Genomic DNA, 16,223 nt, shown 5'->3' on the forward strand with positions numbered 1-16,223 from the left:
GACCACTGTCCTTTCCTCGATCTTGATATCTATATCATTAACGGGAAGCTTAATACAAAAATTTATGATAAAAGAGATGATTTTTCATTTCCTATCGTTAATTATCCATTTTTAGATGGTGACGTTCCCTTGTCACCATCTTATGGTGTTTATATATCTCAACTTGTACGATTCGCTCGTGTATGTAACAACGTATTAGATTTTAGCGAGAGAAATTTATGTATTACTGAAAAATTATTACACCAGGGTTTTCGATATCATAAACTAGTCAAAACATTTACTAAATTTTATCATCGGTATAAGGACATCATTCGTAAATATAACTCGACATCTTATACGTTCGGGTATTTCACATCCAATCTTTTATGGTAATATTCTTTACAAAGCACAAAAATGTCAGTATTCACCTTAAAAGCTAACAAAACCTTTAAACAGACTTATTAAGAAGGGATATAGTTACGATACTGTTGTCAGGTCATTAAAGATTGCATATTTTGGCTTTAATATTGATTCACTTTTAGGGTCTCTGCATCGGAATTAAACATATTTATTCTAAAACCAGTTGTTGGCATGACACGGGTTATGTTCTTCTTATATATTTTATGATGGTAAAATACTAAACCCGTAACGGGAGGGATTGTGCCTGATATTCATATGATGAAGACATAATCTTTCAATCAGTTTAATTGAGGTCTGGAGCTGGCATGTCAGTAACTGCTAGTAGTCTGTTGTTATTTATGTATTATTGTCATTTTGTTTATTTTCTTTTGTTTCCTATTCTGACATCGGACTCGGACTTCTCTTGAACTGAGTTTTACTGTGCGTACTGTTGTACGTTTGTTTTTCTACATTGGCTAGAGGTATAGGGGGAGGGTTGAGATCTCAAAAAACATGTTTAACCCCGCCGCATTTTTGCGCCTGTCCCAAGTCAGGAGCCTCTGGCCTTTGTTAGTCTTGTATCATTTTTAATTTTAGTTTCTTGTGCATAATTTGGAGTTTAGTATGACGTCCATTATCACTGAACTAGTATACATATTTGTTTAGGGGCCAGCTGAAGGACGCCTCCGGGTGCGGGAGTTTCTCGCTGCATTGAAGACCCATTGGTGGCCTTTGGCTGTTGTCTGCTCTATGGTCGGGTTGTTGTCTCTTTGACACATTCCCCATTTCCATTCTCAATTTTATATCTTTCTTTTTGCATCTATGCTTAATGTCAAGTATGATGATTACCGGTATCTGACAAAGAACAAACAACTTGTTTACTTTTCATGTTTATCTATGATTACTTCACGTTAAAACTTTTAATTGTGCTCATTTGGATTCCCAGATTGTTTGCGGGAGGAACAGAAGAAGGCGGTGTGTGGACAATGGTAGAGATGATCGTGGATGTTTTTAATAAATTGCAAATTACTCACGAATACTTACGAGTGACTTACGTTCCCTTGCGAGATTACTCCTGAGTTACCCAAGTTTATTTATGAGTACTGATATTTACTGAATTAGCTCAAGGTGAATATATTGTTGCAGCTGTTCGAGACAGTATAATGTGTAAACACAAGTATTTAAGCCATGGATACTGACCAGATACTCACGAGCAGTGCATAATAAAGAACTTTTCTTTTTTAGATTCTGTCCTATATCGAAGAAAAATATGTAATTATTCTCAAAAAAGCTTTTCACAAAATTATATGTTAACTATCCTACATAACCGTGGACTTTTTCCGTGTAAATGAACAGTTTTCTGTGGACATGAAGACATTTATGAAACAAACACACAAATAAAAGCAATAAGATGCTAAAAGATATAATGCATCTTTTTGATTAAAGACAAATATTCGGAAAACAACTGATTTAGTAGGTGCAAATCGTTTTGACCTTTAAGATGCATATTCAATTTCATATTTTTTTTTTAAATCGAAGAGCTTGATAGCTCTGAAGGAAAAGATCACCATTGTTCCCATTTATGTTATAAACATAAGGAGATGTGGTATGATTGCCAATGAGACAACTATCCACCAAAGTTAAAATAAAGTAGATGTAAGCAATATAGGCAGAAAAACCCATACCATATAGTCGGCTATAAAAGGCCCCGACGTGAAAGATATAAAACAATTCAATTTAGAAAACTAACGGCCTCAATTTATAACAAAACAATTTACGAAAAACAAATATGACTGACATGAACCAACGACAACCACTGAAATACAAGCTCCTCAATTGTGACAGACACATACAAAATGTGGCGAGGTATGAATGATCCAACCCTCTCCCTAACCTTGAACTTTGGTGTAACAGTACAACATAAGAACAAACTATAAAAATCAGTTAAAAAAGGCTTAACTCATCGTCTCGATACAAAGCATAAATATTTTTCCCCAAAAACAAATCAACTGCACACGTATTCACTATTTGATTCATTCTAAAAACATTTTTTGAACTTTGAAAATTGCCTATCTTGGAACTGTGTATATTTACAGATGAACAATATAATTATTGACTTTTTGCTGTACATTTACCTCATTCTTAGAAATGCAATTGCAATAATTTTAAAAGTATCCCTTCTGAATGTTCCTATCAATCCCACATACTCCGTGTCAAATATATATTTGTGCGTGGCTAAAAAACAGGCTAATCTGTTATATTTTAGCTGTAGGGGTCATATGGCCAAAATGTTACGGTATCTGGTCTAAGTCCCAGAACTCCTCTAAAAATTCTGAAATCAAATGATGTGATAATGACAAATAAATTCTACCAACGCGAAAGCTTGTGGTCTCTTGAGTTACAAGCATTAACTTGTTTAGTACAGACAGAAATACTATGCCCTAGAGGTGCATGAGGTAGGGGTCAATAATACTTATCCATATCTTTAAAACGAGTACACCTGCCAACTTTTGAAAATATCCATGATGGATTCACCTGTGTTGTGAATGAGTAGACATTTTTAAGGTATTGATGTTTGTTGCAGCATTTTTACACGTTTTTCTTTTTTTTATAATTTGTCATAAAAGAGGGACGAAAGATACCAGAGGGACATTAAATTCATAAATTCATAAATTGTATATCTTCTTTTATTTTGGTATACACTGCTGCTGAACTTATATTTATGTTTTTATTTTTACTTTTTCAAGCTATAAAGCGGTAAAAGTGAGATGACATGCAAATATACTAAGATTTGCCACATTTAAACTGATTATCTGATACTTTAAAAGAAATTTTATTACAACGATTGGCACAACTTAATATTACAAACTGTCGTAAAGGGTTACACAAAACCCTGGTTTTTATGCTCATCAACTTCGTATTTGATTTGGCTTTCTTACTGTTTTGATTTCAGCGTCACTGATGATTCTTATGTAGCAGAAACTCACGTCTTGCATATCAAATGTTAAGTCTGGTATCTTTCATGAGTTTTTTTTTTATTCCAGCGTGTGTGTCTGTCAGTGTTATCAGGCTTATTATATTTTCTAAATTTTGCTCTGGATAACGACTTTTGATCAGTACAAGGCTTTTGTCCAAGTGTCATAATATTCCATGAAGGTTTAACAAAGTTGTTGATGTAAAAAAAAAAAAATTAACACCAGACTCAAACTAAAGGTTGTCAACGCCGCTGTGATATATGTTTACATTCTTAACAGTACTTGTTTTAAAGTGTCCTTTTTGAAGTGTTTATACCTTCTATGCTGGGTAGTTGGCAATTATCTAAAAATTAACAATCAATCATCATTAGTGTCTGTTTTGTTGCAAGTATTAAGCATTTCAAAATGGAATAGTCCGACCTCAAGTAATATATGTATATCTCGTGTACACTATCAATTTACTAAGACTTTTATAGAAACTCTTAGTTCAATAGCTCCATTGTTGGCAGATACCCTCTATCAAGGAAATCATGATAAGAAATGCAAGCTCTGAAATATCGTATCAGCTAGGAGCTATATATTCCATATACAGGCGCTGCTTGAATGTTGCTACAAAGAAATGGAAAATTCAAATTTGGGAAGCTGGAATCATTTGTATTGTCGTAAAGTGTTGTTCTCAACCGATCCTCATTGTCGATTTTAAAATGTAAGTCAAAATAGTCAAAATATGAGGCAGACTAAACTATCTGTTGTAACCTTTATTTCAAGTTCGAATGGATAGATAAAGAAAGGCAACAGTAGTATACCACTGTTCAAAAGTCATAAATCGATTGAGAGAAAAAACAAATCCGGGTTACAAACTAAAACCGAGGGAAACACATCAACTATAAGAGAAAAACAACGAAATAACAGAACACAGAAGTGCAACAAAAAACAAACAACAATGCAACATTCATAGAAACGAACTATTAAATAACAACTGCCATATTCCTGACTTGGTATAGGACATTTTAAGAAAAAATGGTGGGTTGGACCTGGTTTTGTGGCTAGCCAAACCTCCGCGCTTTATGGCAATGTTAAATATACCGATAAAATGACAACATTACATGACGGGAACAGAGTACAAATAAATGCAAAAACACCAAAGACAGAGAAATACATAAATAAATAATATAATAGTACATTTCGACATGTTAACCACAGAATAAAAGCGAATAACTAAAATAATTTAGGACAGTACACAAAAACAGCTTAATAGATGTGTACAACATGGTCACCAAACTTTGAATTATATAGTGAGAGGACATCATATATACAGCGGAAAGTAATTTTCATGGATAATGCTAGCTTCTTTTCATTTTTCCCAAAACGCTCCTATATGAAGTCCGCCTCATATGAATCAACAAACAAGACGACAAGAAGAGGAGCACAGTTTGTTCTCATGGTTTTTGTTGGAAAACACGTCCTTTAAACGTAACAAATATGTTGTTAATAAAGAAATGAAGCATCTTGATAATGTCAGTTTTATAGATCTAAAAGCATGTAACAAAAATATTCCTTTTAGTGGTCAAAACATTAAAAAAAACCCAACAGAAACGATTTCTTTGAGTTGCATAACAATCATCGGATTGTGGACCTAGAGCAACCAATTAGTATATGTTTTGGATGCACTCCAAGGTATTGTATAACAAGAATATTACTAGGCGCTTAATTACATAAACAAAACGTTTTGGATTAGGTTTTGATTGAGGAGAAGTCAATTGATGTACTCCGTTTCCTTATGGAAGTGTAATTTTCACGTTTCATAAAGGTTACCTGATTGACTTGGAATAGCAACGTTTAAGGACTAACTTTATGGAAATAGTTTCATTTCGGAATCTCTCTTGTATTTTAAAAAATGAAAACAACAATAGAATACGACAAAATCCGAGCTCTAGTTGTAGTCGAAGTGCGGAATTCCCATACTGACGTCATGCTTTATATACATGTAGAATACGACAAAATCCGAGCTCTAGTTGTAGTCGAAGTGCGGAATTCCCATACTGACGTCATGCTTTATATACATGTAGATTAATACCGATTTTCCGTGTTGTTTAATAAACGCAAATAAAAAAGAAGATGTAAAAAAAACTCATCGTAAATACCAGGCTTATAATTCTGTAAGCCAGTCGTGCGTTTGGTCAACAAAATACTCATCAGTGAATTTTGAATAAAGAAAGGTAATGGTCAAATTAAGTACGAAGTTGAAGAACATTGAGGACCCAAAATTCCGAGAGGTTGTACCAAATACAGGTAATCTATTCCTGGGGTAGAAAAGCCTTAGTATTTCAAACAATTCAAAGTTTTGTAAACAGTTCATCATATAACTATATCAATGATAATTCATATCAACACAGAAGTACTGACTACTGGGCTGGTGATACCCTCGGGGAGGAAACCTGCACCAGCAGTGGCTTGTAAAAAAAAACTCATCAAGGATACCAGACTCATAATTTTGTACTCCAGACGTGCGTTTCGTCTACAAAAGACTCATTAGTGACGCTCGAATAAAAAAAGTTAAACGCCAAATAAAGTACGAAGTTGAAGAGCATTCGAGAACCCAAATTCCAAAAATAAGGATTTAAAAAAAAACTTAACGGATAAATGTATAATCTGTTAGTTTGTTTCTCTCTGAAGAATCTGAGTTGTTCCTTAATGTAAGGCACAAAACGGTTGACGTCGAATTTCAAGTAGAAATAAACGTCTAGTAAAAGGTATAGGTCTTAAAATTGCCTGAAAGCAATCTTTTCCCAAAATTTCACGGAAAGATAAAAGATTGATGCGATAAATGTATTAATTTTATTACAACTATAACATTTTGAAGAAAAAAAATCCTGAAAATGGGTAATAATCTAATAGTGAAGGAGAAAGTTAGGTACACCTTATATGTTTTAAATTTTTTAGACAGCAACAACGATCATGACAGTCGTTTTATACTAATTAATTTTATAGCCACTTTTATTGAAATAAATTCAGCTGTCCGGCTGGCAGATATTTCCTTGATTAATAATCTCAATAATTTTTTTTGTAATCTATAGAAATAATTTTAGATAATATACTCTTCTTTATTATAGTCTTAATTTTGAAAATATGTTGAGTTACACAAAGGTTACAAGAACAATAAAGCAAGTCCTGTTTAAGAACTGTTCGTGCATAAAAAGTAAAATCACAAAAATACTGAACTCCGAGGAAAATTCAAAAAGGCAAAATCAAAAGCTCAAACACATCAAACGAATGGATAACAACTGTCATATTCCTGACTTGGTACAGGCATTTTCTTATATAGAAAATGGTGGATTGAACCTGGTTTTAAAGCTAGCTAAACCTCTCACTTGTATGACAGTCGCATCAAATTCCATTATATTGACAACGATGTGTATACAAAACAAACAAACACAATAGGTAAAAATGTCACAAATAGGGGTAAATAGTCTAATTCGGTAGGTCACATTCGTGAAAAGGGAACGGGATTGTAGTTACGACATAAGGAACATATCCGATATCATCTGTGAAACGGATATTCCATAACGGTCAACCAACTCGTGATGGCGTCCGTAAAATTTACAAAGTGATGATTTCAACTTCACCCTTAATGTAATCCATCTTGTGCTGAAAATCCCTAATTGGACACTTTTAAATGTTATCGCGTAAGATAATAGTTTATAGGAAGGTAACTCGTTTTACCTTCTTCCTCATCCTTTTTAGCTTCCTCTTAATAGGAACGCATCTAAATTCATAAAAAAAGTATATCTAAAATATCGAACTCCAAGGTAAATTCATAAAGGGGAAGTCCATAAATACTTACAAAATCAAACGTTATCAACCAAAATAACGAGTGTAAAAGAATCGTCATATTCCTGGCTTGGAACAGGCCTTTTCCAAAGAAAATGGTGGGTTAAACCTGATTTTATAACTAGCTAAACCTTCCACTTGTATGACAGTTGTTTATAGTTCCATCAGATTGACAAAATTGGGTGAGGAGTATAAGGGTAATTATGTGAATTTAAAAAAAAATGTATATCAACAAATTATGTACAGCACACTAAGCAGTCTATTTTTTTTTTACTAAGCTACAGTATTTATGTGTATATGTTATGCATGCTAAAATCTAAAAGAAGTGAATAGAAAAATAGCTGAGGGGTGGTTGGGGATTAAATTATGGTTCAATTATCATATGGAAATATATATATAGATATATTTCGTCTCACATTTAGCCCAACAATGTTGATACGAAATTTGCGTTAGCCAACATTTTTTCTTCTTTAGCGGGATTCGAACCACTGCATCTGAGACACCGTGTCAACATGGATGATCATCCTTTATGACAGACAAAAACAGCTGATCTGCGTTGGATACCATCTACTTGCCACTATACATCATGCACTGTGTTACAACCCTCGACGACGAGGAAAGGCATTACTTGACTAACGAAAGCTATATTTTATATAGCCTAGTTGGTCGAATGTTTAGGGCGCTGGACACAGTAATAATGTAATTACCATGCCGTCACATCAAATAATGATTTTTAACATGTTTAGACGTATATATAAGTATAAAAATAAGATGTGGCATGATTGCCAATGAGACAAATATCCCCAAAAGTTAAAATGAAGTGGATGTAAGCAATTATTGGCAACCGTACGGCCTTCATCAATGAGAAAAACACATACCGTATGGTCGGCTATAAAATGCCCCGACATGAAAAATATGAAACAATTCAATTAAGAAATATAACGGCCTAATTTATAACAAAACAATTTACGAAAACAAATATGACAGACATGAACCAACGACAACCACTGAACTACAGGCTTCTAACTTAGGACAGGCACATATAGAATGTGGAGGGGTTAAACATGTTTGTGAGCAATCAACCCTCCCCCTAACCTGGGACAGTGGTGTAACAGTACAACATAGGAAAAAACTATAAAAATCAGTTGAAAAAGGCTTAAAACGTTTAAACCCGCTGCAATTGTTTGCACCTGTCCTAAGTCAGGAATCTGATGTTCAGTAGTTGTCGTTTGTTGATGTGGTTCATAAGTGTTTCTCGTTTCTCGTTTATTATATAGATTAGACCGTTGGTTTCCTGTTTAATTGGTTTTACACTAGTAATTTTAGGGGCCCTTTATAGCTTGCTGTTCGGTGTGAGCCAAGACTCCGTGTTGAAGACCGTACTTTGACCTATAATGGTTTACTTTAATAAATTGTGACTTGGATGGAGAGTTGTCTCATTGGTACTCATACCACATATTCTAATATCTATTAACTCATCAGATGGATACAAATAGAACTTCAACAATGAGCAAAGCCCACACCGCGTGAAAAAGTATAGTTTAACAAAACGCATTTGACTAGCAGGTCGAACAACTGATGTTCTTGAACCCTGCTGACTGCCATTGGCGATTGCCAAATAAACGGATCACCAGATGTAACAAAAAGGATCTTAACTTTTAATTTAATACCAAACAGAAAACAATAAACTTGCGGAAAAGATGGTATACCGCAAACAAAAGGTGCAAAAATTAGTACAACATATCCGGATTTCGACAATTAATGTCTCTTCAGTGATGTTAGGAATCGAAACGGTTTTTGGAAGGCCATATAATTTACCTCAATTTAGGATAGACTCTTGAATTTTGAAGAGTCGAAATAGGATGAACGGATCATATAAGCCCGAAGGCAAATATAATACAAGCCCACACGAAAAAAAATTAACAAGTCTAAATTAAAACAACGTTCAAACCTATGATTGCGTTGGATGAAAACCACAAATTGTACACGTGTGCATGCAAAACAAATTTCTTGTAAAGGGGTCTAAATACAGCACAAACAACTTTTTCCAAAAGACCAAAAACGTGAAAAAGTATATTTTAACAAAACGCATTTGACTAGCAGGTCGAACAACGGATGTTCTTAAACCCTGCTGACTGCCATTGGCGATTGCCAAATAAACGGATCACCAGATGTAACAAAATGGATCTTAACTATCAATTTAATATCAAACAGAAAACAATAAACTTACGGAAAAGATGGTATACCGCAAACAAAAGGTGTGCTGTATTTAGACCACTCTACCAAGAAATTTGTTTTGCATGCACACGTATAAAAATTGCGGTTTTTATCCATCGCAATCATAGGTTTGAACGTTGTTTTCAATTTAGAATTGTATATATATATATATGTCTCTGCTATTTTTAAGGGTATAACACTTTAGTTGGTTTTTTTTTTTTTCTCTTTTCTTTCTTCTAAATTTTACAATATCATGCATTGATAAGATCTAAAATATTTCTCTTTGATTAAAAAAAAAACCAAAAAAAAAAACAGAGAAAAAAACATATTACTGGTTGAGAACCAGTGACCATTATTTTTTCTGAAAAGATTTTTAACAGGAACTCTTTCGGGAAATATTCTTTTAACATGAAAAAGTGTTTCCAAAAGTGTTTTTTTTTTCTAAGGTTTAACACTAAAGAATTGGGTGTACAATTTCAGGTCTTTTTGGCCATACTTTTATTTTATATTTATGGAGGATCATAAGGTAAAACAAACATCATCACCATGGTAACAGCGTTGACTGTGACACTATTTGTAAAACGTTGTTTTTGAAATCTTCGTCTAATAAAGTTGAACAATGTGACTATTTTTTTTTTTGGTATTGCGAAAATGTGTAAAGTGTTATGAGACCTGTCAAAAAAAAACATTCATTGAGAATAAAGATTCTCAAAAAAGTTATAATCATTTTGAGTCAATTACAATAGTTATCAAAATTATACATATATTTATGTACGTAAGGCGTATGAATTTTCAATAAGAAAACGCGGGCTAATTGTAATAACAATAGAATAAAAAGTCCGTTAGTATTTAAAGTGTTGCGTGCACGAGAAAAGTTTATCGACAAGGGCGGCAACCATCGAGTTGTGTACTATTAGTTGTGTATATTTAGGAAGATTTCGTGACAAGTCATGTCTGATAAAGAAACTGGAGAGACGCCTGAGCCGGACAGAGTTTCTGACGAAGAAGTAACTAATGCAGATTTATTGTCGTTATTTAAGACCTACATGAATGGAAAATTAGCTGGGCTGGAGAGAAATTTTGAAGACAAAACTCATACCCTCGCTAAAAAGGTAAAGAAAAGTGAGAATTCTTTCCGTTTTAAAGGCAACCAGATTCAATACGAATTGAATGCAGATATCATAGACAATATTGAGAGAGCCGTAGAGTTTATGGAGAGCAAAAGGTCCGCCAGAGCTACGAGGCTCCTTGATGAGTCTTTACAGTCACTTAAGAAACGCAACAAGATGATCAGGATAGCTGATAAGTCCGAGGGTGGCTGGAACACTGTTCAGGAGTACCTTTCAGATGACGTCGCGAGCGATTCTGAAGATGAAAAGCGTATCAGGGCGGCGGAGAATCGAGCAGTCCGTAAGATTAAATCAACTAAGACGGAGAAAAGACAAGGCCGTAAAAGACCCGCAGAAGCCGCTGGGGCACCAAGTCAATCTACGCATAACGGTGGGAGTGTAATTCCAACTATTTCTACTCAGCAGCCCTTTCGTGGGAGCCAGGGCCAAGCGGGCCAGAGTCGTAAAGATAAGTCCGGAGACATGTGTTATTCCTGTGGGAACTACGGACACTGGGCTAGAGATTGCCGAGCCAAGGACAAAAAAGCTGGATTCAATTTCAGTAGAGGGGTCATTTAATCAGTATGGACCACACAGTGACATTTTTCAGGTACAGAATAATTTAGATATTTTCAAATCTTTTTGTGACTATGAAGAGGGTTTAAAAAATATACATGTAAAAGGTAGATTACAAAAATCTCTCGAGTTTTGGAAAAGTATTGGAACATCTGATTTTATTCTCGACGTTATCGAAAATGGCTATAAAATTCCATTGCGAACTGAGCCAGAAAAAATTGTGTTGCAAAATAATAAATCCGCTTTCAAGTATGAAAAATTTGTAGATTTAGCTATTAAAGATCTTGTTGTTTCAGGGTCAGCTGAGGTCGTGTCGGAAAGACCACATGTAGTTAATCCGTTAACGGTCTCGGTTAATTCCAAAGGTAAAGAAAGGTTAATTTTGGATTTAAGACACGTTAATGAACATGTAGTTTTAAGTAAAATAAAATTCGAAGATTTGAGAACAGTATCTCAATACATTACTTCTGAGTGTTTCGGTTTTATTTTTGACTTGAAGTCGGGATATCATCACGTAGATGTATTTAATTTACACAGAAAGTATTTAGGTTTTCAATGGAAAAACAAATTTTATGTTTTTACAGTTCTCCCCTTTGGTTTGAAGACTAGTGGTTATATTTTTACGAAAGTGGTCAGACCGCTTGTCAAACATTGGCGAAAAGGGGGGATAAGAGTAGTGGTATATTTGGATGACGGGTTCGGTGTAGCCGAAACGGCCGATCTATGTACTTTACATTCTCAAAAAGTAAAAAGAGATTTAATTAGTTCAGGGTTTGTTCCAAACAAGGATAAATGTAAATGGAACCCATCTCAAGATATTGACTGGTTAGGATTCCACTGGGAATTGAATCTGGGGAAACTTTCAGTCCCTAGCAAAAAACTTTTAGGTATTATTCAACTATGTAATTTATTACAAACAGGTTCAAGAGTGAGAGTCAGAGATTTAGCTGGGTTTTGTGGTAAGATTATTTCTTTGAAGCCTGCTGTTGGCAATGTAACACAAATTATGACCAGAAATATTTTTTCAGTGATTAATCAACGTGAGCACTGGGATCAATATATTAATATTTTTAAGATCCCAGGATGTATCGAAGAGTTAAGATTTTGGCAAGAGAACATTTTGTCACTAAAACCTTCTAAATTGTTTAGAATTTATTCAGATTTTCATGCATTTACGGATGCTAGTGACACAGGCGCTGGCGGTTATGTGTCAAACACAACCTACGTTTTTCACGAGATGTGGTTAGATCATGAGAAAACTAGAAGCTCCACATGGAGAGAGATCAAAGCGATACTAATTTGTCTGAAATCTTTTCATAATATACTCAAAAATAGCGTAGTTACAGTACACACTGACAATCAAAATGCTGTGAGTATAATCCAGAAAGGCAGTAAGGTGTCAGAGCTGCAAAATTTAGCTTTAGAATTTTCAAGTATTGTGTTTTATATAATATTTCATTACATGTACAGTGGATCCCTCGGGAACAAAATGAAAAGGCAGATTTATTAAGTAGAATCGTAGATGTAGATGATTGGGGTGTTTCCCATGAATTTTTTACGTTTCTTGATACGATGTGGGGCTCTTATAGCTTTGACAGATTTGCAAACTCTGAAAACTCAAAAATAGAGAGGTTCAGTTCACTTTATTGGAACCCAGGAACATCTGCTGTAGACGCTTTTACGTGTAACTGGGCTGGTGAAAATAATTGGCTAGTTCCGCCAGTTTCAGTAGCATCTAAGACTATTAATCATTTAGTAAAATGTAGAGCAGAAGGTACATTAGTTGTTCCTAAACGGCCTTCGGCGCCAATTTGGCCATTGCTATTTACAGAGAACTTAGGTTACAAGAAATATGTTGAAGACGTATTAGAGTTTCATGAGACAGACAGAATTTTTGTACCTGGTAATAACTTGAATTCTATGTTTGCAAACGGAAAATTTTCCGGTACAATTCTTGCAGTTAAAATGAATGCTAACATTTAATTTTAAATTGTAGAGAACGTTTGTCACTGGACACCTGGTCATTGGACTAAAGCTACAGAGCTGTTACAGTATTTTGTCACTGGACGCATTTAATTGTATTACTTTTGGTCACTGGACCTCAGTTCATATGGTTCCTTTTTGGTCACTGGACCTTTTTTGTGTGTTCACCGCTGGGTGATAGCTGGTCACTGGGCCATAATTGGCCATTAAAGGTAATTATGCTTATTTATTTAATTGCTTACCTATTTACATTTTTTAAAAAATAAGATTTTGTTTACAGAAAATATTTTCGGCCGGATTTTGGAATAACAGTGACCTCGTACAAAGTTCAGAACTGAAAAGACTTCTGTCTCATTTACGTTCTACAGTTATAGATTCAAGAGCAAAGACAACTGTTTCCAAGTATGCTTACGGTTTCAAAAGATTTTTGGCGTGGGCACAAAAATTTCCGGAAATTGACTCTATTTTACCGGCTAGTGAACTTTATGTAAGCCTTTATTTAGAACATCTTTTGCAGACAGTCAAACATTTTAGTTCCGTTGAAACAGCTTTTTACAGTATAAAGTGGGCACACAAGTTAGCTAATTTACCAGATCCTAGTGATTCTGATTTAGTTCGTAGTATAGTAGAGTCTTCTAAAAGACTGGCCCACAAGAAGGCCAGGAAAACGAAAAAGAAAAGAGACATGGATAGATATAAGAGACTCAAACAGGAAACACAATGGGAAGTCAGGCAAGCCAACAAAAAATATATGGAAGAAGTAAGCACCAATTATAAAGACAACTCGAAGAAATTCTGGTCATATATAAAGAGCAAAGGTCAAGAATGGACAGGTGTAGCACCATTAAAGAACAAATTGGGATTTCTTCAAAGCGACAATAAAAGTAAAGCTGAGATACTCAATGATCAATTCCAGTCAGTATTCACAAAGGAAAACCTAAATAACTTTCCTAACAAAGGAAAGAGCCCATATTCCACCATGGATGATATCAAAATCAGCACTAAGGGAGTACACAAACTACTCAAAAACCTTAAACCACACAAAGCTACTGGTCCAGACTCAATTCCATCCTTCATCCTGAAAACAGCGGCAGACCAACTCGCTCCTTTTCTAACAGATCTGTACCAAACATCCCTTAACACCGGAGAAGTCCCACAAGATTGGAGAGATGCTAACGTGGTACCCCTATTCAAGAAAGATGAAAGACATTTAGCTTCCAACTATAGACCTGTATCATTAACTTCCATCACATGTAAGGTCTTGGAACACATAGTCCACAGCAGCATTATGGACCATTTTGACAAACACAACATACTTACCAATGCACAGCATGGGTTCCGCAAAAAACGATCATGCGAATCACAACTTATAATAACAATCAACGACATTGCAAAAAAACTGGAAAAAGGATCCCAAGTTGACATCATCCTTCTTGACTTTGCAAAGGCATTCGACAAAGTACCGCACCACCGCCTTTTACACAAACTAGAATTTTATGGAGTAAACCCTAAAGCTACAAAATGGATTCAATCATTCCTTCAAAACAGAATGCAAAGCGTAATATTAGAAGGAGCTGTCTCCTCTCAAGTCCCGGTACTATCAGGCGTCCCCCAAGGCACAGTTCTTGGACCTCTATTGTTTCTAACCTACATAAATGACATGCCAGAAACATCAACGTCATCTGAAACAAAACTTTTTGCAGACGATAGCCTACTTTTTAGAACAATAAACAACCAGGCAGACAGCGACCTTTTGCAAAAAGACTTAACATCATTGGAAGAATGGGAGAATAAATGGCAAATGAGTTTTAACGCCAAAAAATGCATAGTTATCAGAATAACGCAGAAGAACAAAGAAGTGAGAGATACATCATATAAACTCCACGGACACACACTAGACAATGTTGATGCAAGCAAATACTTAGGCGTAACTATCAGCAACAACCTATCCTGGGATAGACACATTGATAATATTGTAGGCAAAGGAAATAAAACATTGGGATTTATCCGAAGAAATCTGAAAGACTGCACAAAACCAGTAAAAGCAGCAGCATATACAGCCATGGTAAGACCTTCAGTGGAATATGCCTGCACAGTTTGGGATCCATCGAGCCAAAAAAAGATCAAATCATTAGAACAAGTTCAAAAAAGAGCAGCAAGATTTGTTCATAATAACTACTCAGACAGAACACCTGGCTGTGTAACACACATGGTTAAACAATTACAGTGGGAAAGCCTGGAAGAACGTAGGAAAACCAACAGACTATGTATGCTATTTAAAATCCAGCACGGGCTAATCGATATAGATAGACAACAATATCTAATACCCAACGACAGCCGGACCAGAGGTATAGGCCGCTTCTACCAAGAAAGAACAAAAACCGACACCTATGGACAGTCATTCTTCCCAAAGACCATCAGGGATTGGAATCAACTTCCAGCTAAAACAACATCGACTGACTCGATAGAGGGATTCAGAGCTGCTCTGAAAGCAGGATCTGGAAGGAAGTAAACAGCATAGCGTGTACATAATTTTAATTGTAAATTGGCGAACGTTTTAAATGTAAATAACCTTGAGAAGACTTGCTGCCTTGCCCGGCACTGCGCTAAGTTTTCGCGGGACCATACACATTCAATATGAATTCGGCTCCTTACTTGGAAGAAGAAGAAGAAGAAGAAGAAAAGAAATTTGAATAGGCCTATACAGAAGAAGGAACCCATAGATGCAACTATTATAAAAACTTTGTTTAACAGATTTAGTAAACCCAGGACATTAAAAGATTTACGTCTGCTATCTTTGTGTGCTGTATCATACGCAGGATTTTTAAGATATAGTGAACTTTGTGCTATTAAGGCCAAGGATATTTCGTTCAAATCAGAATATGTAGAAATTTTTATTGCTAACAGCAAAACTGATTGTTACAGAAAAGGGAAAAGTGTTGTTATAGCAAAAACAAACACACCCTTCTGTCCGGTAGAAACTTTGTTAGCTTATATAAAAGCAGGTATTATAGATCTAGATTCTGAAATGTACATATTCAGGTCTATTTTGTATGTTAAGAAACATAATAATTTTGTTTTACGAAAGAAGAATGTAAAATTGTCATATACACGTGCAAGAGAAGTTGTCAAAGCTGCACTTTACACTATTGGC

At 35.1% G+C, this 16,223-nt stretch overlaps 1 protein-coding gene; it reads right to left on the reverse strand.

Moving 5' to 3' along the window:
* Nucleotides 1-16,223, reverse strand: part of LOC127736148 (uncharacterized) — a 68,991-nt gene that overhangs the window by 22,562 nt on the left and 30,206 nt on the right.

This window comes from Mytilus californianus, unplaced genomic scaffold (genome assembly GCF_021869535.1).
Source record: "Mytilus californianus isolate M0D057914Y unplaced genomic scaffold, xbMytCali1.0.p SCAF_3, whole genome shotgun sequence".
NCBI lineage: Eukaryota > Metazoa > Mollusca > Bivalvia > Mytilida > Mytilidae > Mytilus > Mytilus californianus.